Source organism: Staurois parvus, unplaced genomic scaffold (assembly GCF_062004578.1).
Source record: "Staurois parvus isolate SC_StPar_1 unplaced genomic scaffold, SC_StPar_1.0 ptg000544l, whole genome shotgun sequence".
NCBI lineage: Eukaryota > Metazoa > Chordata > Amphibia > Anura > Ranidae > Staurois > Staurois parvus.
Window position 1 is genome coordinate 4,226,513 of NW_028318340.1, and position 12,843 is coordinate 4,239,355.

General features: G+C 42.8%; 1 long non-coding RNA gene across 1 annotated transcript in view; it reads left to right on the forward strand.

Moving 5' to 3' along the window:
* Positions 1–7,283, forward strand: part of LOC149451236 (uncharacterized) — a 119,519-nt gene extending 112,236 nt beyond the window's left edge. Inside the window, exon 3 of the long non-coding RNA XR_016315120.1 lies at positions 7,034–7,283. This is a non-coding gene — a long non-coding RNA (uncharacterized LOC149451236). The remainder of the gene's footprint in view (positions 1–7,033) is intronic.
* Positions 7,284–12,843: the final 5,560 nt, after the last annotated feature.

Genomic DNA, 12,843 nt, shown 5'->3' on the forward strand with positions numbered 1-12,843 from the left:
GTGCGTGACAGTACAGTTCCATGTGTATGGTGTCACTAAAGGGAATGTATTTACATTATTGTTTAGGGGAGTTGTTGTGTTGTAGTATTGCAAGCGCCACACCATATTGTCTTTACTTACCTTGGTTGTATCCTATTCATAGGATATACGCATGGTAGGGGAAGATGCATTTGGTAAAAGACCCATAACGCGGAATATTGAATTGATTGATAAAATGTGCATAATATTATTATTATGCAGGATTTATATAGTGCCAACAGTTTGCGCAGCACTTTACAATATAAGGGAGACAGTACAATTACAATACATTTCAGTACAGAAGGAACAGGAGGGCCCTGCTCATGGAGCTTACAATCTAAAGGAAGGGGGAGGTGATACAAAAGGTGATAGCTGCGGGGGATGATCTGGTGGAGGTGATTCAAGTACAGTTCTTTGGTGGAGGTAGGGTAGGCTTGCCTGAAGAAGTGTTTTCAAAGATCGCCTAAAGGCAGACAGGGTGGGGGCTGACTGGACATGCTGTGGTAGGGAGTTCCAGAGGATGGGAAAGGCTCTGGAGAAGTCCTGGAGGCAAGCGTGGGAGAAGGTGATGAGGGAGCTAGAGAGGAAGATATCTTGGGAGGAGCGGAGCGGGCAATTTGGACGATATCTGCGGATGAGGTTGGTGATGTAGCTAGGAGCAGTGTTGTGGATGGCTTTGTAAGCTGTGGTTATTTTGAATTTTATACGTTGGGTTAGTGGAAGCCAGTGAAGGGATTGGCAGAGAGGGGCAGCAGTCACTGATTGGTTGGTAAGGTGTCTAGCAGCAGCATTCATAATAGACTGAAGGGGGGATAGCCTGTGTAATGGTAGACCAATGAGGAGGGAGTCGCAGTAATCGAGGCGGGATATAACCAAGGCATGGATAAGTTGTTTTGTGGTGTCATTGGTCAGGAAAGGGCGGAATTTTGGAAATGTTCCGGAGGTTGAGGCGGCAGGATTTAGCCAGTGAGTGGATGTGGAGCCCAAAGGAGAGGTCAGAGTCTAGGATTATGCCTAGCACCCTGGCATGAGGGGAAGGACCAATGGTTGTGCTGTTGATCTTAATGGTAAAGTCGTGAGTGGGAGACCGGGGAGGAGGAAATATTACAAATCTCTATTTGTTCACTTTCACCAAGCAATTGTAACATTTCTGAAACGCTTGATCCTAACAGAAAATAGCCTCAAAACCATTCAACTGGAAGAGTTAGAACATTCGACCAACTGAGAAAATAGCTGAACACTATAAACTAAGACCCAAAGAGGAAATATTATGGAGACCTCTGCATCGGGTACAAAGTGTATGGAGATTCCAGTGGTCTATAGTTTTGAGTTGCAGGCTCACTCGTTGTTCAGGAGGTTCACAGATTGATGAACCGATGGGGTGTTTGGCTGTGTAAACCTTCAGCTGCAGCGGGAAATGAAACATTTAGTGGTAGTATTACTAGCACTGCTAAATGAGATCGCTTACTGCTCAGGGCTTCAGGATGTTAGGGAGCCAGCACACGCCAGCTTCCTAATAACCAGTCACCCATCCCCACCTTTTACATTCAGTTATCAGTGGGGAACCCCGCTGACAGTTCAAACATTAACGCATGTTTTTCACTACTAAAGTACCGCATGACTTGATAAAATAACTCATGCAGTATTTTAGTAGTGTTTTTTTTAGTGAATTCAAACTTTTTTTTTCAATGCTATGCAGTATTCTACTGAATACTCAGATGCGGTAAGATACTGCTTAGTGAATTGTGCCCAATATCATCTATTGCATCATTTGTTGCTAGGTAAACTTGCCAAAAACATGCAAATCTGCCCAATTTGAGCTACAAAAATAGCTCCAAAACTTTTTTAAGTTTCAGGCGTTCTGCTTCAGGTAACTTAGAGTGGAGATGTGAACCATCTCCATAGAGAAATATTGATTTTTTTTCCAGTGTTTTGGAGCTTCAAGCTTCACACTACAAAACGCTCAGGTGTGAATGAGGCCTCAAATTGGCTAGAGGAGATCAGTAACACCGATATTAAAAAAAGGTTCAAAACCACTTTTAAGAGCAAAAACTATGAAGTTGTCTATAATAGTGCTTTAGGAAATTAAATATTATCCAGTCAGGGTTTACATTTCCATACCAAAATGTTCCATAGATCTAATATAGAGAATTCAACAACATGGATTTGTAAAAATTATAACACAAAATGATGGATTTCAAACACCGTTAGCCCCATTTCACACAGGGTGGATGCTGATTGGAGTACAGTGGGTGGTTGACACGTCCGTGTCTGCCCAATTTTTGTAGAGCGGACATAGGCAGAGCTGGCTCCAATACAATCCGCCTAAAAGGAAGAGGATGGTTCCCCTTCCATATTTTTAGTGGACCAGCGGATCCTTTTACACTCACCTGTCTATAGGGATGAATGGACCTTTCGCTCAGGTCCCCCTGAAAAAGTGATAGACGGACCTGACCAGAAAGTGAAAGGGGCATACACCCTGTATGAAATGACAATTTTAAAAATAAAAACAATTTTATGTAAGTCATAAAAACATGACAAATATTAGTTTTTAAACTTTGTAAATATTAAAAAATATATTTACGGTAAACTGTTTTTTTGGTAATTGTAAACATTCCTGCAGCAGGGAAACTTAAATCCGTAAGACATGAATCAAAATTTGGCCGATTCAGCAAGGACCATCCAAATTTCAATCCATGTATAGGCAGGCTGGTTATACAGAAGTTGATCAACCAATCAGCTTCTGCACAGCCAGCCTGTTGGAAAATTTCAGTGCCGTAAGGATTACCCCATCCACCTCAAGTGTGTTGAAGGGGGAATCAGGTCTTTTTTTTTTTTCCTTCAACCTGTTCAACGAAACAAAATGACGGGGGTGTGGAAAGATAGGTACGTTATATCACATATGGTGGGAGTGCCCAAAGATTCAAGGTTTTTGGGAGACAATGGTTCATTTGATTGGGATAATATCTGGGATAAAGATAGGATTGGATCCAGAGTTGTGTCTATTACACAGTACAGAACTATCAGTGAACAAATACAAGGATTCTGGTATATGGTACTATCTGAATGCGGCAAAGGGTCTGATATATAAGTTTTGGCATAGTTCAGAGGTGCAGAGAGAAGAGGATTGGGTGGAAAGAATGAACCAGATATGTAGGATGGAGAAACTGTATTATATGCAAGAAGACAAGATGGGGTTATATTAAAGGAGGTGGAGAAAATGGGAAGATTTTGTGTCCAAGGTGAAATATATGAAGCAGTAGAGTGGGATATGTGAAAATACTTAAGAAAAGATGTAATGGAAAAATGCAGAGTAGGTGGTTTTATGGGTGGGGCGGGGGTAGGTTTGTAGGGTGGGGGGGGGGTATTAGATAGGTGGTGGTGGGGTAATGGGAATAAAGATAGAAAGGGATAAAAATAATGGTTTTGTATGTTATATGAGAGTAATGATGGAACATGTATTTTATATGAAAAATTATTAAATATTTAAATACATTAAAAAAAAAAAAAAAACAAAATGACTAATATATGGGCTGCCACAGAAATGTTCATTCAAAACAATCTATGGATAAACTAAAAAGATCAGATTGCATTGTGTGTTACTGCTAGCTGTGTCCTCGACATAAAATATACAGTTGTTGTCACGGGCAAGCTTGTGTTAACAACTCTAAACATTGTGAAACAACAGGGCCCGGCTGAGCCGTAGTAAACACATACAGGTACTGTATATATCTATATATTGGATATTGATTGATTTTATACTATTTTTGGGGTTTTTCTTTAAGCATAAATGCTGCATTTTGTGAAATATAACTCCTTAGGAAAAGAACTAGAAATCTAAAATGCCACAATCACATTTTTCATGAACATGGTTACTAATTACGGATCTAATTCCTTTTTCCACTTCGTGAAGAATTACAGCACTTCAAGCAGCAAAAATTGGTCTCACACATATGCTGAACGGAATTAATTATAATATAAAATTGCCATTTTTGCCTTGCTTGTTGGTTTCTTTTCTAATCGAACGAGCTCTTTCCAGCTGCAATCACCTTTCTCTACGGCACATAAGTACATGAAAACTTTATTTTTCAGATTGCCTTTGCATCTGACTTGCAAAACAGTTTTAGAAGTTAATATAGCTTTTCTTTTGGAAATCTACAATATGAGTACATTTTTTTTTTTTTGTATTTTGAGTTTTCATAGCGACCAGTCCTTTTTAAGGTATATACTAAAGACATTTGTGGGTATTTTTTAATTGTTGACAGCATAGGGATTGGTTAAAATCAATCTTTTATTTATTTTATTTTTTTGCTATGTACAAAAAGCAACAGGAAATGTCTCCAAACTTATGGAAATCCCCTCTTCTCCCTTTTCTGGTGGAGAATTGGCAATGTAACAGTGTCTACCTTGTCAAGTCAGAGAATGAGTTTTCTCTGAATGGCCACAGTGTCAAGCTAGTGACCCCCTGTGGTCAGTGTGGGGCAACTGTTCACCCAGGAAGACACAGAAGATTGTGACTATCACTGTAGTGACAGGGCAGTTGCAGCACAACCCCATTCACAGCAATGGTTCTTAACTGAGAGTGTCAAAATCTTCAAAAAAACTAGATGCCTTTTATATATATATACAGTATATATATATATATATATATACTTATATACTATATTGCCATAGGCCACGTAAAATGACAGAGCGGGGTCAGCACATGCTGAAGCGAGCAGTACACAGAAGTCGCCAACTGTCTGCAGAGTCAATAGCTAAAGACCTCCAAACTTCATGTGGCCTTCAGATTAGCACAACAGTATATAGAATGCCTTATGGAATGGGTTTCCATGGCTGAGCAGTTGAATCCAAGCCTTACATCACCAATTGCAATGCCAAGCGTCAGATACAGTGGTGTAAAGCACACGGCCACTGGACTCTAGAGCAGTGGAGATGTGTTCTCTGGAGTGATGAATCGCGTTTCTCTGTCTGGCAATCCGATGAACATGTCTGGGTTTGGCAATTGCCAGGAGAACAGTACTTGCCTGACTGCATTGTGCCAAGTGGAAAGTTTGGTAGAGGGGGGATTATGGTATGGGGTTGTTTTTCAGGGGTTGGGTTTGGCCCCTTAGTTCCAGTGAAGGGAACTCTTAAGGCATCAGCATACCAAGACATTTTGTACAATTTCATGCTCCCAACTTTGTGGGAACAGTTTGGGGATGGCCCCTTCCTATTCCAACGTATGCGCACCAGTGCACAAAGCAAGGTCCATAAAGACATGGATGAGCCAGACCTTCTCCAACATCAGTGCCTGACCTCACAAATGCGCTTCTGGAAGAATGTTCAAACATTCCCATAGACACACCCAAAACTTGTGGACAGCCTTCCCAGAAGAGTTGAAGCTGTTATAGCTGCAAAGGGTGGGCCAACTCAATATTGAACCCTATGGACTAAGACTGGGATGCCATTAAAGTTCATGTCGTGTAAAGGCAGGCGTCCTGATACTTTTGGTATATGTATATGTGTAAATATATATAGGCTGAACTGGATGGACCTGCGTCTTTTTTTTTTTTTCAACCCTGTAAACTTGAAAACATGAAAGGGTCATGCTTAGCTGCGGTACTGCCCCTTGAATGCAACATGCCATATCGTTTTTTTCCACGGCCATATCATGTATACAGTCCTGAGCAGCTGCATTTTGGTGTTTAGGTGGGCAGTTGAGGGGTAATAAAACGCAGTTTAACCATCTTCTTTACTGCCCTCTGCTTTTACCTCTTCTGAAAACCTATAAAACTAAAAAGCATTTAAATTTTACAGTGTGAGAAAGGCTATAGCCTTTAAATGGAAGTCAGCGGAGGCCCCAACTCCAGCTTTTGGAAATCCCTAGTGAATGTTGCTATCCCTCTTTATAAAGCTACCTACCTTTCCCAGGGTTGCTCTTGGAAGTGTAATAAGATGTGGGACCTCTGGCTTGATTGCCGCTGCTGTGCTGTGACTATTTGTTGTATCATAAAGACCTTTGCCTGCATAATATGTAGGGTATCTGTGATAGGGATCAGTGGTATGCTCCTTTACTGCTAGCACTTTATGGTGTTACTTTGCCCCTTTCCCTTGCACATTGAGCCCGGGAGTTGGTGCCTCACATGATTATTCCAGATGTTTTCCTCTGTCTTTCTATGCCGAATAGCTGCTATGGTTTGTTTTTCTTAGTTTTTACCTGTGTATTGTTATTTTAAGTATTGTTCACTACGTGTGCCGAGCCAGGGAATGCCCAACAACTCTGTTTTGTAATCTATTACAAAATGCACTGAATAAAAAGAATTGGAAAAAAAAACCTTACAGGGTGGGGGGAAGGGGGCTTCACTGCAAGGCTTTTTTTGATCTAGGAGTTGGGCTTTAAATTATGAAAGAACCAGCAGTATACTGTAGTACATTTTGCCAAAGACATGCTGGTAGGTAAATTGGTTCCTGTCTAAATTGGCCCTAGTATGTGTATGAATGTGAGTTAGGGACAGGGGCGGACTGTCCATTCGAGCACTCGGGCACTGCCCGAGGGCCCGTGGTCAGTAGGGGGCCCCATGAAATGCCCCTTGTACCTTTTTAGAGGCTTTTATGGATGTGCTTTGAGTGTGGGTAAGGACACAGGAGCCCCATGATTCCCTATTGCCCGGGGGGTCCCATGCGTTGTCAGTCCGCCCCTGGTTAGGGACCTTCAATTGTATGTCCCTTGAGGGTTAGGGACTGATGTGACTGTACAATATATATATGTAAAGCGCTGCGTAAATTGAAGGTGCTATGTAAGTACCTGAAATAAATAAATTTTTTTTAAAAAGCTGTCTTTTCTTGAGCCCCATAGAGGTCATGCTGCTCCTTTTTGACAGGTGCCCTGGCATTGGTCATCTATGATCATCTGTAAACTTGCCATACACTGGTAGATTTTTGAACAAATGCTTGTGTGAATACTCATATGAAAATTCTTTGTACATTTGATGACTGAGTGAAAATTGTAATCCTTTGAATTTTCTCGTTACAGTGTCCAAATCGAACATCAATTTAACCCTACGGATTAGAAAATCAAATAAACTTTCTTAAAACAAAAAATTTTAACAAAGTTTTACTAGTGTATGACCAGCTTTGAATGGCTGAAGATTTCTTTCTACCTCCTTTTGCAGAGACTCACGGTGTGTACCAAGAAGTAACTTTATTGCATTCAAGAAAGCAGATTTGTCTTACAAACTTTCACTTTTTTTTGCAGCAGTTAGTAAACTATCCTTAAACCATCATCATATTTTTCCAGCATATGTAATATGGTACAAATAAATCTAAAACAGCCCAGTCATTCTATCAAATCAGCCTAATAGCTTTTATAACATCAATGTATTCTGGTGACAGTGTTCCTGCATTTGGTTACATGATTGCTGAACTCTTCTTTCAACGTCTAATATTTCTCCCCACTGCCAGGCACAGCCAGACCGACATGTTTATTGCAATGCAGACATCATAACTTGTCAGGCTTCGAATGTACCACGCAGTGGCCTGGTAGCGGCACCTCTAGCAGAGTGAATAAAATATGTTCTTTGGCTGTATTAAAGTATTTGGATTGGAAGGAAATTTCAGGAAAAAGTCAGATAGTTGCCTTTACCCAGAATATATTAGTCAATCAACTGTAGCAAATGCCGAGAAAAAAAATTATTTCTTTTGTTATTACACCGCAAAAGTAAACTAATGAATTAAAGTAACAGGGCAGTCATCCTCAGAAATACTTTTCTCAAGCTTCCATCTCCCTAAAAGCTCTTTTTTTATAGAGTTAGATTTTGAGAGTTTTAATTTCCTTGGAATAAATCAGTAGATTTTGTCACCATTTTGCTATTTTGGTGGAATGCATTGAAGGCAATAGAAATCAATAAAATGAGAGTGGTTGATGACAACAAGTCCCAGCATTCCAGTTAACTATGCTTCTGTTGAATGTTTATGTCCCTTCCTGATTGGTCAACATCAGACTAGGAGAAGGAGGGGTTGCTAAGAAAAGAACTGTGGGAAATGTAGTTTCACCAAGTACAAGCAGCACTTCATCATAGCGATGAGGAAACTACAGTTCCCAGGGGGCTATGTGGCCTGGGAGAATGAGTGGAGGAGAATTCAGTGAGATACTCGGGCAGGTTTGTGGTGCTTGGCACCAGACATTCAGGGCACTTGCCATTACTGTGGCCTAAGCAGAAGTATCTTCAGCTTTCCAGTCCTCTCCAGCATCACCAGCCATAGAGAGTGTGTTCACCGGTTTTCTCCAGCATCTCCAGTTATACAGAGCATGTTCACCAAACATCAAGCCATCGATCCATGAGGGGCCCCTCTGCCATCAGTATCCACAGCTGAAATGCAGGATTGGTGAGAGACCTTAAACAAATTGCACAGCAGGAATTGAGACTTTAACTAACAAAGGTTGCCTGCTAATATGGGCAGGGCTCATTGCCTTAAAGGGGAACTCTAGACTCTTTGTTTGCTAATGTCCAACTATACAGGCGGAGGCCGCGATCATGTGAGAATCCGCATTAAGGCAGCACTCCAGTTTAGAAGCAAGCACATGTTTTGACACAATTAACTCTTCATGTCTCAATCACTTTACAGCGACATTACAATAGGCCAACTCTACGCTATCTTCCTTACATGATGCAGCTCTTGTGAAGGGATACCACGGAGCCTGTATCCCGATCTCCAGCCAAACTTTGATGTCACTTCACTCCCAGTGACATGATATTGAGGATCCTTTTCATAATCTCTCCCTGTTATATTTGGCTACATAGGGGCTCCGTGACATAGGTCCGATCACAGGGGCACTAGGAAGGGAGTCACATCAGACACCCCCTCACTACCATAGGACACCATCATCCCTGCCAGTCAAACTGAACACACGCTGGCTGGCAGCTTAAATACCGCATACTACCAGTTACTAGTGGCAATGGCCACATGTAGAACTTTCCACTTGTAGACCTTGGAAGCACACATCCCCAGATGCAAGCCCTTTGTCACGTACCTGATTGGAGACTGAAATGACAAGGTTGGCCTCACTTGTGTCACTAGCTCTGACCCCACTGGAAGTGGAACAGAGGGTGTCTAGGGACTAGGGTTCAAGAGCGCCAGCAGATGTTGTTTGCAGCTCTTGCAGTTGGAGACTTTGGAAGGCTGATGAACCTCTGATTCAGGAACAGTAGTAATATGCAGAGCTGGTATGGTAGGTCACCAGGTGTGCACCAGAGCAAGGCAGGAAGTAGGTATGGGAGACAGGAGCAGTGTCAAAGGAATAGCCAGGGTCATCAACGGGCGGACAGCGAGGTACCAAATCATAAGCAAGCCAAAGTCAGGAGCAGAGCCGAAGTCAGGAACCAGTATCAATTAGGGGTGTAATCAGAATCAGGTCAGGAACAAGCCGGGTCAGCAACAAGGAAATCACACACAGGAACGAGCAGGAAACAGGGAACAGCTGAAGACCAGTCAGCACTCAGCACAGGCAAAGGCACCGTTTAAATAGTCCGTCTGGCACCAGTCTTTACCGCGCGTGTGTGTGCGTGATCGTGCATTTCTGTGCACATGCGCACGTCTATTCACCAGCTGTCTCACAGGAATTCCCTTACACCCTTGTTCTTCTGATACACCTGCCATACATGCACCCCTTTGAGAGACTTCACACCAGTGACTTTGCAACTTAGGAACTTTTACTGAAGGTTCTTGCAAATACAGGGTTAACAGATCACAGGCTTCCACTGTTCAAAGCAGGCACAGTTCAGTTCATTCTAACTAATTAGGATAAACCAGGCTGTTTCAGGTTGCCCATATCATATCATAAGTATCTTATCAAAGTCTATTTTCTGGTTTCAGTATCCTGACTGGGTACCGGAAAGGGTGGCCACGTGTACCTTAGAAGTTCCCATGTGGAAGAGCATCCCTATCAAAGGTTACCTCCCCTTGTATTTATGGGCCACAGAAGCAGGGCCATGAACATCCAGGAGTTAGCAACCCTAATCCCTTCCTACCTCCCTGGGCACCCTGGTGCCTAGAACTTACAGACTTTAAAATACAGTGCAATACATTAATATAACACAATGTGCACTCAACAAGTAGGCACCTGCCTACGCTCAGCTATTTAGACATTGCCCCACTTCATTAGTATACTACCAAACAGTACCATATCATCTATTCAGCATTGTCCCACTAACCCAGATCCACTTAATTTCTCCCTGAACTTGTTGCATGACCTTTCATTACCATTAAATCTTTCTACAAATTATTCCTACCAGAGGATTTCCTCAATCTCCCAACACTCGAACTGGGAGTACCTGGAAGCCGCTCAACATTCCCATTAGTGCACCAACAACAGGACCCCAACCAAGTAGTAAAATCCTGTAAGCAGACTTAGACCTAGCAAAGTCACTCCAGGATTGAAGGCTGCGTAGCCTCCAGGTGGTTATACTGTCTATTTAAGGCTGCCCCTATGATGCTCTAGGTGACTGTTACAGTTTGGGCTGATTGGTAAGATCTGAGTCCAGTTATTCCTGGCTTTACTTCCTATATACAACCTCATTAGATAAGCACTTTGTGTAGAAATTTGTTTTATCTTATCCTGGTCATGGTTTGTATTACCTTGTGTTACTTTGTATTTGTATCTAATGCAGACAGTGTTCATTTAACCTGCTGTTTATTCGATTAAGGGGGTCAGAGCTGTACAGGCAGTGGCCTAACTATCTGAAAAAGGAAACAAGTTGCAGATGGCCCAATAAACCAGCGGCTCCTCAAGGGGTGCACTACATATGAATATTAGTAAAGTTCACGTTAGGTATGGCATCTCTTAAATAGCTACAATACTCCAGCTTGAACCAATGTAAGTATGTGTGTGTGTACCCATGGGATCCCCATAGAACCTGGAAATCACTGTAGTAGGCACCATTACCAAAGTGATCTCCACTTGCTTCTTGCACCAAGCAGCTGCCCTGCTGCTTACGGAACACAGAAGGCTGATCACTCAGCTCAGATTCCATTCAGAAAACACTTTGCATTTTCTCAAGTTGAACAAGGTGGATAAGGCAGAGCGGTGAATTCACAGTCTGCACCTTGACCAGTCAGAGAATAGTTTGCATTCGTAGAGAAAATACAAAATGTTCTCTGAATGGCTCCTGTGCCGAGCAATGAACCTCCTATGTTCAATAAACATCAGTGCAGGATCCAGAAGCTAGTGGGACTGTAGTAGCGGTGTCTACTACAGCGATTTCTAGCTTCTAGGATAATCCCACAGGTATGGTACATACATACTTATGCTGGACCAACCTGGACCAATGTAACTATGTACAAATTGCCATATCTGGAATTTAGCTTTAACCACTTGCCTACCGGGCACTTATACCCCCTTCTTTACCAGGCCAATTTTCAGCTTTTAGCGCTGTCGCACTTTGATTGCCAATTGTGCGGTCATGCAAGATTATACCCATATGAAATTTTTATCATTTTTTTCTCACAAATAGAGCTTTCTTTTGGTGGTATTTAATCGCTACTGGGCACTTTACTTTTTGCGCTATAAACAAAAAGTGTGCAAAAAATTTGAAAAAAAAAAAGTTTCTTTTTTTCTATTATAACATTTTTCAAACAGGTAATTTTTCTCCTTCACTGATGTGCTTTGATGAGGCACTGATGGGCACTGATAGGCAGCACTGAAGGGCACTGATAGGCAGCACTAATGAGGTGGCACAGATAGGCGGCACTGATAGGCAGGGCTAATGAGGTGTCACGGATAGGCGGCACTGATGATGGGTACTGATAGATAGCACTGATAGGTGGCACTGACTGGCATCACTGCTGGGCACTGACCGGCGACACTGCTAGGCATTGACTGGCGCAACTGCTGGGCACTGACTGGCACAACCGCTGGGCACTGACTGGTGGCAGCACTGCTGGGCTGCATTGATGGGCACTGGTGGGTGGCACTGGTGGGCACAGGTGGGTGGCACTGCTGGGCACAGGTAGGTGGCACTTCTGGGAACAGGTAGGTGGCACTGCTGGGTGGCACTGCTGGGCACAGATGGGTGCACTGCTGGGCACAGGTGGGCGGAGCTAGTGGGCGGCACTGCTGGGCACAGGTGGGCGGAACTGGTGGGTGGCGCTGCTGGGCACCGATCATCAGCGCACTAATCAGTGCCCTGATGATCGGTGCCGATCCCTGCTCTGACAACTGCCAGTTCTCGGCAGTACTTTCCTTACGCTTTGACAGCGTGAGGAAAGTGCATCAGAAAACCGGCAATTGCATTTCCCGGTGATCAGCGTGTCATTGGACATGGCTGATCACGTGGTAAAAGGCCGCTGTGATTGGCCTTTTACCACATCACGTGATCAGCTGTGTCCGTAGGGCACAGCGATCACGGAGATCGCCGGGTGCGTGCAGGAGAGCGTATTCTGGGAGGACGTCCTATGACACCCTCCCAGAACTAGCCAGCCGCAGTGTAGCCATCATTCGGCTATCTGCGGTTGGCAAATACTTAAAGTATGACTGAAGGCAAAACATTTTTTTTTTATTTTGTATGAGTGGAGAGTAATTAGAACATCTGTCAGGTTTGAGTGGTCATAAGAAAAGAATAAGGGGAAAATCTACAAATGGAGACATCTCTGCAGTGGTATATACATGGCAAAAATAACCTGATAGGGATTATAACTTTCCCTTACTCGATCCAAATTGAAAAAACTTTTGCCTTCAGTTGTCATTTAATTTTCATAATCTTTTCAGTTCACTGTGTACTTTTGCTTAATAACTCTCTGCAGAACCTGGTTTGTAGCAGCCTTGAAAGATTGATCTATCAGCAAGCT